The following is a 12500-nucleotide window of genomic DNA, read 5'->3' on the forward strand; positions in this document are numbered from 1 at the left end:
GGCACGCCTCCCGCCTATGCTACACCTCCCGTGTCTCCTCACAGAGTCGGACTAGAGTCAAGCTCAACAGGGTCTTCTTTCCCCGCCGATCGTTCCAAGCCCGTTCCCTTGGCTGTGGTTTCGCTAGATAGTAGGTAGGGACAGTGGGAATCTCGTTGATCCGTTCATGCGCGTCACTAATTAGATGACGAGGCATTTGGCTACCTTAAGAGAGTCATAGTTACTCCCGCCGTTTACCCGCGCTTGGTTGAATTTCTTCACTTTGACATTCAGAGCACTGGGCAGAAATCACATCGTGTCTGTACGGGTCGACCGGCCACACGATGCTTTGTTTTAATTAGACAGTCGGATTCCCCCGGTCCGTACCAGTTCCGAGTTGACCGTTCGCTGCCGGACGAACGCCCCCACGCCGAGAGAGACGCTGAGCAACGGGCGAAGAGGGACGGACGCTGCCGCGAAGCAGCACCCGCCTTCACCCGAAGAGGGGCTGGAAGCCGTGGCGCTCCACGAAGACCCGGGCGAGGAGCCGTTTTGCTCGCCACCCGACGCGCCGGTAGCGACGAGGCGGTACCGCAGGCGGACGAGTCCCGTGGCGACGACGCAACCTTGAACCGGCCGCGACGAGGAGTTAGAAGGACGGAGAAGAGAGGGAGCATCGCGCGGACTGCGCAGGAGCGGAGGACGCCGCGTCGGAGGTGCCGACGAAGACCGCACCGGCAAAGCGACGACGACACGTCCGCAAGGCAGCCTCACCCCTTTTCGAGGAGGACGGAGACGTTGCGACGAACGGATTGGAGCCGCCCGCCGCCACCCCGACCCCGGAGCGAAGCACCCCGCAGAAAAGCCGCTTGAACCGCCGCCGCCAGAAAGACGACCCGCCGACGGTCCCCCGCCGTTTTTGGTCGACGCCACACTCCTGCCGCCCGACGGCGGACTCCCACCCGTATCGCTCTCCGACCCGCAACACACGCTCGCTTGACCGCGACCGCTCGACCGGAACACGCCGCCGCACAACGGACCGCCGCGGCCCCTATGCCTTCGCCGCAAAGCGCGAACGGAGCGAACGCTACAGCCCCGTACCGGTTCCTCGCTTCGCGCGGGCACGGCCCGACCGACCCGGTCCTCGGAGCCAATCCTTCTTCCGAAGGTACGGATCCATTTTGCCGACTTCCCTTACCTACATTGATGCCATCGACGAGAGGCTGTACACCTTGGAGACCTGCTGCGGATGGTGGGTACGGACCGACTCGAGAGCTGCGAAAACCGGACCCGGATTTTCCAGGGCCGCCGAAAGCGCACCGGACGCCGCCCGAGCCGCGGCGCTCTACAGGTACCTTTTCCGTATCTCCGGACGAGCCGATTCCACGGACATGGTCCTTTACGAAGAAGAGAGAACTCTTCCCGGGGCTCCCGGCGACGTCTCCGGGCTCGCTTGCGTCACCGCGGTTTCGCCCGGGAAGCGACGGGCGCCGCCGACATCGCTGCCGACAGCGTCGCACCCCCGGGCCCTCTCCGAGTCCGGGTTCGGGAATATTAACCCGATTCCCTTTCGACGGGAGGCCGGCCGCTTTTTTTTTGTTTGGGCTTTTGATTCGATTCGATTCGATTCGCTTTCCTTTCACTTTCATAACGGATCCGGCGCCTTTCGGGAAGACTTTCGCCCGCGTCTTAGGACCGACTGACCCGTGCTCGACCGCCGTTGGCACGGAACCCTTCTCCACTTCGGTCTTCGAAGGTCTCGTTCGAATATTTGCTACTACCACCGAGATCTGCACCCGCGGTCGGCTCCACCCGGGCTCGCGCCCTAGGCTTCCGTGCTCGCCGCGGCGCCCTCCTACTCGTCGCGGCATCGTTTCGGCGCGAAAGTTCATCGCTCCTCGCCGCGACGGTCCGGCATCGTTCCGTCGCTCCAGCGCCATCCATTTTCGGGGCCGGTCGATTCGGCAGGTGAGTTGTTACACACTCCTTAGCGGATTCCGACTTCCGTGGCCACCGTCCTGCTGTCCTATATCGACCGACACCCTTTCGGGGATCTCATGGGCGTCGCGTTAGGCACCTTAGCCGGACGTTTGGTTCATCCCACAGCGCCAGTTCTGCTTACCAAAAGTGGCCCACTTGGCACTCGCATTCGAGGTGACCAACCGCCCAGCGAAGCGTGCTGGCGGCGGCGGCCGGATGGGTCGGCTCCGTCGTTCGGGAGAGTCGGCCCGTTCCACCCGTTCCGAGTTCGAGAGTAGGTCGAGGCCGTGAACGGCCCCGGGGCCTCCAATCGTTCGCTTTACCGGATGGAATTGCGACGATCGAGCGCCAGCTATCCTGAGGGAAACTTCGGAGGGAACCAGCTACTAGACGGCTCGATTGGTCTTTCGCCCTACACCCGGTTCCGACGATCGATTTGCACTCAGAGGCGCTTCGGACTTCCACCAGAGTTTCCTCTGGCTTCATCCCGACCGGGCGTGGATCGCCATCTTTCGGGTCCCTGGTCGCTCGCTACGCCAGAGTCGGCCGAGTCGTACTCGGAAAAAGGGGAAACCGACCCGGGGGTGATGCGCCCGCGCGCAGCGCCTAAACTCGACGACAAAATAGGACTAGTTCAAGCCGCGGGATCTCACCGATGGGCGGAAGGAGGATATGGAAGCTGGCGCCCGGCAATTCCCTTTTTGGAAGATGCGCCGGTCCCCTCTCGGGGAGGAGGGAAAAACAACCGCACGTCAGCCACGAGCCTTCCCTCTCCTATCTCTCTCGGGAAGAGAGAAAAAAGGAAAAGTTGCGGGCACCGCAGCAGCGACGGCGGAAGGCCGAAAACGCCGCGCCGGCGGGATCGGGCACGGCTCGGAGGCGGGTGAGGCGAGGAGAAGACGACGGCACGAGACCGACGACACCCCCCGACGACCCCCGGACGACTTTGCCACGACACCTCTCCCGATCGACGCCCTCCTACACGCTCTCTCGCTTTCGCTTCGCCTTCGGGGTTAGTCAGAGGTGGCCCCTACGACTCGCGAACGGCCAGGACTCCTCGGTCCGTGTTTCAAGACGGGTCGGGTGGGTTGCCGATGCACGTCGCTGACCCGGGGTGGCGGGCGGCTCGAGTAAAAAAGCGTCGCCGAGCGACCTCTCCGGAAACGGAAACGGGCGCGGGCGGGGTTGCCCCCGACAAGAACCCGAAACGTCGGCGAGGTGCGTGACGGCGAGGCCGCGCCAGTCCTATCCCGCCTCTCATCGCGCACGCGCCCGAGACGGTGGGGCGCCTAAGGAGCGACACACAGAGTGCGTCGCCCGCACGCGACTTCCGGCGGGATCAAAACGGACCGGCTCGCCACGTGTAACGGATCGTGTCAGATTTCCTCCGTTCCCGGCAGAAAGGGGCAGTTACGTTCGCGGGCCCGACGGCCGGTGGCCCCCGACTTCACAAGGTGGGAAGACGGGGGTTTTCAGGGTGATGAAACGCCTGCCGCCTACGGAAAAAAACCCGCGTGTTCGACCTGCACGCCGGGAACGGGTCGCGACGACGGACCGGAGGGGAAGTGCGTCCGGTGCCGGCCGCGCGGAGGTCGCGCCGAAGCGCCCGCGCCATGATTACGCCGAGCGATGAGAAGGGGACGGGTGCAGCGGAGTCGCGCGCGGAGGGAGCAGGAGGAAAGAAGAAGCGGCGGCGACGGATGCGGCGGGTTAGGGCCCGGCGGCAGCAGCGATCGAGAGGACGAGTCCCCTCCGTCGCAGCCAACCGACGCAGCCACCTACCGACGCCGCGGTCGTCACCACGTTTCCCTTCCCGCTATCCACGCGGCCCGTCTCCTTCGTCGGCGACGCGGGCACAAAAGCTGGCCCGCGGAGAACGAGTTCCCCGCGGACACGACGAACGACGACCTGTGCCGCGACGGCCTCTCTTTCAAGAACACACATCGAGTTTGGGCTCGAGCCTAGGCAGCACCGGACTGAGTCCCCCCGCGATCGCGGTGAGCGGTCCCACCCGTTTACCCCTGGGCGGTTTCACGTTCTCTTGAACTCTCTCTCCAAAGTTCTTTTCAACTTTCCCTCACGGTACTTGTCGACTATCGGACTCGTCCCGGTATTTAGCCTTGGATGGAGCTTACCACCCGATTTGGGCTGCGTTCCCAAGCAACCCGACTCTCGGATCGAAGGCCGTCGCTCGCCGTCCGCACCGAATGGGCCTGGCACCCGCCGCGGGCGGCCCCGATCGAGGGAACTCCGAACTATGCGAGACGAAAACGAACGGCTGCCTTCGACCCATGCGCCACACGTCCCGAAGCCTTTAACTTGCGACGGGATTCGGCGTTGGGCTTCTCCCGGTTCACCTCGCCGTTACTAAGGGAATCCCGGTTGGTTTCTTTTCCTCCGCTTAGCGATATGCTTAAGTTCAGCGGGTCGTCTCGTCCGAGCCGAGGGCGGCGGTTTTTAGTAGAGTGTGGTGTTTGGAGGAGAGGAATCTCGATCGGTACCCTCCGTGTGACGACGGCTGGCCGATATAGCGCCCGTCCGACCGAAAATGAAGAAGCCAACAATTAAAAAAAAAGCGTGGGTCCTCCCCATCCGACGTTGCCTACGACGCGGCCACCTTTTTACGGTGCGACGGCCGTGCTCGTCGCGCTGCTCGAGGCGTCGCTGAGAGACACCTTCATGAGGCAGAGAGCGAGACGAGCAGGCGGCGCTTACGTCGGCAGTCGGTTAGGTCGGTGCTTTTTTTTTTGTTTTGTTCTCCCTTCGGCTGCTTTCGGACAGACTCCTCCTGCTCCTCCTCCACAGTGTTTCTTCACGCGGTCGAAAAGGGAAAAGACTCCGCGGTCTGCCAGCGGGAGACGAAGGAGGAGGCCGGAGAGGGTTTTAAAAAAAAAAAAGACATTGAAAGGAGTCAATTCTTTTTTATTTTTCTTCCCCCTCGTCACTCGCTCCTGCGACGTCCCGGTTACCACCGTGCCGAGGACCGGGCGGGCACGGGGACGGCAAGATGTCGTTTCGTTAACGGAGAAAGACATGTAACGTTCCGCCTCTCGACCGGACGTGGCCCCGAGACAAGGGATCTCGGGGCCGCAATGTGCGTTCGAGGTGTCGATGTTCACTGAGTCCTGCAATTCGCATCAGTTCTCGCGGCTGGCCGCGCTCTTCATCGACGGACGAGCCGAGTGATCCCCCGTCCAGGGTTCAGCACTTGGGTTTTTTATATTAGTTTTTGTTTATATAGATTTAGTAGTGTGCGAGGAGGTCTGTGCGAGGAGGCGTGACGGCATTGCAATGTCGCGAGTAGTTTGTTTTTAGCTAGCGGCGGTGGCACAGCGGCTGCAAAAAAAACAAAAAACGATAAAGCGGCGACAAGGCAAAGAAGAAGCGGCCATCACTTGCGGTGGGCGAAAAACAAACAGGTGGTAAGACGCGGAAGCAAGCAAGAAGAGCTGGGGCTTTAAAAACCTCCGCGTCACCACAAATCTATCTCTCGCTCCGCCTTTTATAGGTTTGTTTGCGCGCATTCGAGGCGTTGACGCCGACAGACAGAGGAGGTAGGCCGGAAAACAACAAACCAGTCTCGAACGGGAAAACGGTAATGATCCTTCCGCAGGTTCACCTACGGAAACCTTGTTACGACTTTTACTTCCTCTAAACGATCGGGTTCGGTCGTCTTCTCCAGGCATCGAACGCCGAGGCGTAGATGCACGAGTGTCGTGACGGACACGTCGCGCACTGCCCGGCGGCGTCGTCGGCCAGATCCGAGGACCTCACCGGACCGTTCGATCGGTAGTAGCGACGGGCGGTGTGTACAAAGGGCAGGGACGTGATCGACGCGGGCTGTTGACCCGCGCCTACCGGGAATTCCTCGTTCACGGGGTTGGTTACAGGCCCCGATCCCTATCACGGGAGGTGGTTCAGAGGTTTCCCAACCCTCTCGGGCCGGGCGAAGTCCCCGCTGATACCTCCAGTGTAGCGCGCGTGCGGCCCCGGACATCTAAGGGCATCACAGACCTGTTATCGCTCGCCTCGTGTGGCTTTCTGCCACCCGTCCCTCTAAGAAGTGCGTGAGAAAACCGACCCGGACCCGAGCGCCACGGAGGACGCCGAGCCCGCCGTAAAAATCACTGACATCGGCGCACTAGTTAGCAGGCCGGAGTCTCGTTCGTTATCGGAATCAACCAGACGGATCGCTCCACCAACTAAGAACGGCCATGCACCACCACCCACCGAATCGAGAAAGAGCTATCGATCTGTCAATCCTACCGGTGTCCGGACCGGGTGAGTTTTCCCGTGTTGAGTCAAATTAAGCCGCAGGCTCCACTCCTGGTGGTGCCCTTCCGTCAATTCCTTTAAGTTTCAGCTTTGCAACCATACTCCCCCCGGAACCGAACTCTGGTTTCCCGCAGGCTACCCGCCGGGTCATGGAAGCGAACGCCGGCGGATCGCCGGTCGGCATCGTTTACGGTCGGAACTACGACGGTATCTGATCGTCTTCGAACCTCCGACTTTCGCTCTTGATCGAGGAAAACGTGCTTGCCACACGCCATCGCTGCAGTTCGTCTTGCGACGATCCCAAGAATTTCACCTCTAACGTCGCAATACGAGTGGCCCCGACCGCTCCCTTCGATCATTGCCTCGCCGTAGACGGAGACCGACAGACGTAGACGAGGCCCTCTTCCATCATTCCATGCTTATCGTATGCAAGCTTGAACAGCCCGCTCTGAGCACTCTAATTTTTTCAAAGTGAACGTACCGGCCGCCGCGGACACTCGGTTAAGAGCACCCTTGGAGGAGAAACCGCCGACCCGCAACACGCGCGCAGACAAGACACGAAGCAGGGACTCGGAGCGGACCGGGGGGTTCAAAAAAAAAGAGGAACGCGCGGAAAGGGAGAGGGAGAGAAGCGCGGGGGTCAGAGTGCGGGGATGCGAATGAACACACCCAAACACACACACGTAGCACCCCCCCGTTAGACTACTCCCGGAACCGAACCGACGACCACTTGTTTTTTTTTTTCCCGGATCCCGATCACGACCTCCTCGTCCACCTCGCCGGCAGGACCGCGTGGCGGGTATGCTAGCGGTTGACACCGGCGGAAAGGGCCGGGAATGCGAACGGACGACCAAAGTCAACGACGGACGATGGCGCCGCCGCCCCGGGGCCGCTTGCGCGACCACGAACCCGAGTTCGGACTACGAGCTTTTTAACCGCAACAACTTTAATATACGCTACCGGAGCTGGAATTACCGCGGCTGCTGGCACCAGACTTGCCCTCCGGTTGGTCCTCGTTAACGGATTTGAAGTGTACTCATTCCGATCGCGGGGCCTCGACAGAGTCCCGCGTCGTTATTTTTCGTCACTACCTCCCCGTGCCGGGAGTGGGTATTTGCGCGCCTGCTGCCTTCTTGGATGTGGTAGCCGTTTCGCATGCTCCCTCTCCGAATCGAACCCCGATTCCCGTTTACCCGTAGTAACCACGGTAGGCACTTAACCGACCGTCGACAGTTGATAGGGCGGACCCTCGAGAGACCCGTCGCCGGGCGTGAAAGCTCGTGCGATCGACCAGTGAGTTATCCAGAGTCACCAAAGCGGAGCGCGCCGCCCTATGAGCCCCGCCACCGAACGGACCCGCGAGCGGGAACGCCGACGACGGGAGGACGGAATGACGCGCATCGGTCTCAGTCTAATATGTAGCGCCGCGACCCGGAACGGCCGAAGCGGGTGCCAGCGCGCGAGGCGTGGCGACGACGGCGCGCCGACCGATCGCGGCCTGTGTCACATGTATTAGCTCTAGAATTGCCACAGTTATCCATCGCCTCCGAGGAGGAATACGGTCCCGAGGATTAGGTCCGGTTCCTGAGCCATTCGCGGTTTCGCCCGTTCTAATGCGTGGCGTGAACTTACACTTGCATGGCTTAAGCTTTGAGACAAGCATATGACTACTGGCAGGATCAACCAGGTATCGTTGGAATTTGGGACTTTGTTTCGAAGAACGACAGACCGACCGACCGACCGACCGACATAAGACAGACAACTACAACGACGGGCACGTGTTTATTTGTTTTTCGAGGAGGTTTCGCCGTCAGTAGAAGCGCGCTGCCCGCGCTGATGGCCTCTTTTTGTTTCTCCCCTGACTTGGACCGAGACCGAGACTCAAAGAACGAAAGCGACCAACGTCGACAACAACAACGACAACGGCACCCTTGACAGCGATACATACGACAAACGACAAGCAGCACGACGGCAGTGCACACGGACATCGAGGGTCAAGGTGCAGACTGAACTCGCCGAGGTCGTCGTCATCGTGGTCGCCATCGATTCCGTCTCGTCGTCGTCGTCGTCAACGTCCACGTCACAGCCGGCCGAGAAGAGAGAACAGACGACAGCGTCGACAACAACAACATCGACAACGGCAACCCTTGACAGCGATACATACGACAAACGACAAACAGCACGACGGCAGTGCACACGGACATCGGAGGTCAAGGTGCAGACTGGAATCGTCGAGGTCGTCGTCATCGTGGTCGCCATCGATGCCGTCTCGTCGTCGTCGTCGTCGTCTTCGTCGTCGTCGTCGTCATCAACGTACCAACCGACCGAGACGAGAGAGCAAGCAACAACGTCGACAACAACAACGACACGGCACCCTTGACAGCGATACCTACGACAAACGACAAACAGCACGACGGCAGTGCACACGGACATCGGAGGTCAAGGTGCAGACTGAACTCGTCGAGGTCGTCGTCATCGTGGTCGCCATCGATGCCGTCTCGTCGTCGTCGTCGTCTCCGTCGTCGTCGTCGTCGTCGCCAACGTCAACGTCAACATCACAGCCTCATCGGGGAGGAGCTGGACCAGGCAGCGGCGGCGTAAATTTTCCCGTCACCTTCGTCGTCGCCTTCGTCGACCGACCGACCGACCGGCGTCGTGTTCGTGCTCGGAAAACCGAGGAGAGACAACGTGCACATGGCGCGTTCTCGCAAGCGGCTCCTCGGTCCGATTTTTTTGGGCGGCTTTTCGAGCTTTTTTTTTTTCTCACCCTTTCGTCCGTGCGACGGCGAACGTTAGGGGAAAAAAAAAAAAAAAAAAAAACGACAACAACGCGGCGGACCGGGCGAACAACATCGTCGACACACACGACATTGACGACGTCCCCCTTTTCACAATCGCATCGAGATAAAAACGAACGAGTCCGATTCGAGCACCGAGTCGCGAGCGGGAGGACTGTCGGTGCAAGTATCGATCACTGACGTGAGCGCTTCGCCGGACAGAGGATGGCTCATCCGGCAGCCGTGCAAATCGACGGTATGGGAAGAACGAACAAGAAGAGCAACGACTTGATCGGCGGCTTGGGAACTGCGGACGGTGAAAACGGGTTAATCGACTGCGACCACGACTGCTCGATCGATCTTCTTTGGCGCTAACAAAGGTGGAGGTGGCGCAAGAAGGGACTAGCGCTATCACCGTCCACGTATCAGAAGATGCGGCGGCAGACGTCGACGCTTATGCGTTGTCGGACGAGAAGTCGCTGCAGCACGTGTACCGCGAGCGGGACGTCCAAGGTTTTGCCAGACGGAAAGAAATCGGGTGTCAGCGAACGTTCACACGGCTGTGAGATCGGACGCTGACAGGAGTAGGAGGCGGCAGGCAGGCGGCGGTTACGGCGGCGGCGCCTGCTGCTGCTCATCCTCCTGTTTGCTGCGGCGACTTCCAGGACGGGAGAGCATCGAACAACGTACGTATGGTTACAAGGGGATCAGGATCTACATAGTGCATCCCCCGCGGCTATTTTTGTTTGTTTGTTCGCTCGTTCGTTAATTCGTTCGTTCGTTCGTTCGTTCGTTACAATGTACGTTTTTCCGTTCGACGGCGGCAGAGAGCGGCGGCGTTTCTCCCTAATCCGGAGGATTTATCGGTCGCACAGCGATGGGTCGTTCGGCCGATCATCGAAAGATTCGCAGGTAGTGGTTGAATGGCAGAACGGCAGCAACAACAGCGGCGGCTGAGAGCGGCGAACGCTGAGGCGGAAGCAGAAGCTGCAGCAAACGTATCGGCTAAACATGGTGGACATAGATATGGCTGACGACGCCGGGTACCACGACGACTATGGAACCAGGAAAAGGAGCCGTTAGTTGTTCCAACATATCGTTCGACACGTCGAGCAAGCCCTAGGTCCACGAGAAGCACACACACGTACCACGTATTATAACCTAACGACGATGAGCGGGCGCACGGTTGGCAGGAACGAAGGCGGCGGATCAAAACAAGTTGGAGCGCGGGGCGACAGCGATAACGGTGACAGCCCTAGGCGGCGGAGATGCCACTTTCTGACGCCTTTGCGACAAGCCGTAGAGACGTTCCGGACCACCACGAGGCAAAGAGTCGCTGCTCCGACGAACCGACACACCAAAGGTGCTTCCTACCGAACATGTTTTATAAAACTTTCAAACTGGAAAACCCCAGAAATGGTGTTGGTATTTGTCCAGACCCACCTCCGACACCTGAAAATGGTGGTCAAAAAAAACGTCGATTATACGAAGCGACATTTCTGGTCGGCGATTTTCCAGTTTTACGCCTACTGCCACATGGGGATGTCGGTAGGCGTCGCAAAGTGCCTTCTCGTAGGCTAGGCACACCAGGACTTTGTCATTTTTTTCCCCCTCGACATTCCTGGTCCGGTCTATTCCGATTTTACACCTACCGCCATGTGGGGGTGGCAGTAGGCGTCGAAAAGTGCCTTCTCGACCGCTAGCGACACCACTACTTTATCGAGCTCTGGAGGCCCGCACACCGACCCGGGGGCCGCGGAGTCGACCCCGGGGGCCTCCGCCTCTCGCCGCCGCTCACTTGGACGCCTTCCGCAACCTGTGGTCCCGCTCGGGGCCGCCGGGAGCCTCGCCGACCTGACCGGTGTCGGTAGGCGTCTGGAAGCGCCCGGCCGACCTGGACGAGGTCCCCCTGGCCCCCGGGGGACACCCCTTAGTTGGATGGGGGTGCTGTCCCGGGCACACATGCAACCCGCGGCCGCCTACCGACAGCCCCCGTCGCTCGATCGCTACTCCTTTCCAACATATGTCGGAGAAGCCGGGCGGTTGTGAAAACCCAGAAATGGTGTTGGTATTCGTCCAGACCCACCTCCGACACCTGAAAATGGTGGTCAAAAAAAACGTCGATTATACGAAGCGACATTTCTGGTCGGCGATTTTCCAGTTTTGCGCCTACCGCCATGTGGGGGTGGCAGTAGGCGTCGAAAAGTGCCTTCTCGACCGCTAGCGACACCACTACTTTATCGAAGCTCTGGAGGCCCGCACACCGACCCGGGGGCCGCGGAGTCGACCCCGGGGGCCTCCGCCTCTCGCCGCCGCTCACTTGGACGCCTTCCGCAACCTGTGGTCCCGCTCGGGGCCGCCGGGAGCCTCGCCGACCTGACCGGTGTCGGTAGGCGTCTGGAAGCGCCCGGCCGACCTGGACGAGGTCCCCCTGGCCCCCGGGGACACCCCTTAGTTGGATGGGGGTGCTGTCCCGGGCACACATGCAACCCGCGGCCGCCTACCGACAGCCCCCGTCGCTCGATCGCTACTCCTTTCCAACATATGTCGGAGAAGCCGGGCGGTTGTGAAACCCAGAAATGGTGTTGGTATTCGTCCAGACCACCTCCGACACCTGAAAAATGGTGGTCAAAAAAAACGTCGATTATACGAAGCGACATTTCTGGTCGGCGATTTTCCAGTTTTGCGCCTACCGCCATGTGGGGGTGGCGTAGGCGTCGAAAAGTGCCTTCTCGACCGCTAGCGACACCACTACTTTATCGAGCTCTGGAGGCCCGCACACCGACCCGGGGGCCGCGGAGTCGACCCCGGGGGCCTCCGCCTCTCGCCGCCGCTCACTTGGACGCCTTCCGCAACCTGTGGTCCCGCTCGGGGCCGCCGGAGCCTCGCCGACCTGACCGGTGTCGGTTGGGCGTCTGGAAGCGCCCGGCCGACCTGGACGAGGTCCCCCTGGCCCCCGGGGGACACCCCTGTAGTTGGATGGGGGTGCTGTCCCGGGCACACATGCAACCCGCGGCCGCCTACCGACAGCCCCCGTCGCTCGATCGCTACTCCTTTCCAACATATGTCGGAGAAGCCGGGCGGTTGTGAAACCCCAGAAATGGTGTTGGTATTCGTCCAGACCCACCTCCGACACCTGAAAATGGTGGTCAAAAAAAACGTCGATTATACGAAGCGACATTTCTGGTCGGCGATTTTCCAGTTTTGCGCCTACCGCCATGTGGGGGTGGCAGTAGGCGTCGAAAAGTGCCTTCTCGACCGCTAGCGACACCACTACTTTATCGAGCTCTGGAGGCCCGCACACCGACCCGGGGGCCGCGGAGTCGACCCCGGGGGCCTCCGCCTCTCGCCGCCGCTCACTTGGACGCCTTCCGCAACCTGTGGTCCCGCTCGGGGCCGCCGGGAGCCTCGCCGACCTGACCGGTGTCCGGTAGGCGTCTGTCAAACTTGCTTAAGAGGCCCGGCCGACCTGGACGAGGTCCCCCTGGC

General features: G+C 60.6%; 1 non-coding gene and 2 pseudogenes across 1 annotated transcript; all 3 read right to left on the bottom strand.

Moving 5' to 3' along the window:
- Positions 1 to 93: 93 nt before the first annotated feature.
- On the bottom strand, positions 94 to 4386 carry LOC145273263 (large subunit ribosomal RNA; annotated as a pseudogene).
- Positions 4387 to 5003: 617 nt separating this feature from the next.
- LOC145273301 (5.8S ribosomal RNA) lies at positions 5004 to 5161 on the bottom strand. Its single transcript, XR_013866297.1, has one exon. It is a non-coding gene; the product is annotated as a 5.8S ribosomal RNA (ribosomal RNA).
- A 394-nt stretch (positions 5162 to 5555) lies between these two features.
- LOC145273544 (small subunit ribosomal RNA) lies at positions 5556 to 7924 on the bottom strand (annotated as a pseudogene).
- Positions 7925 to 12500: the final 4576 nt, after the last annotated feature.

The sequence above is a fragment of the Euprymna scolopes genome, unplaced genomic scaffold, assembly GCF_053919585.1.
Source record: "Euprymna scolopes isolate OS-2025 unplaced genomic scaffold, ASM5391958v1 sca1, whole genome shotgun sequence".
NCBI lineage: Eukaryota > Metazoa > Mollusca > Cephalopoda > Sepiida > Sepiolidae > Euprymna > Euprymna scolopes.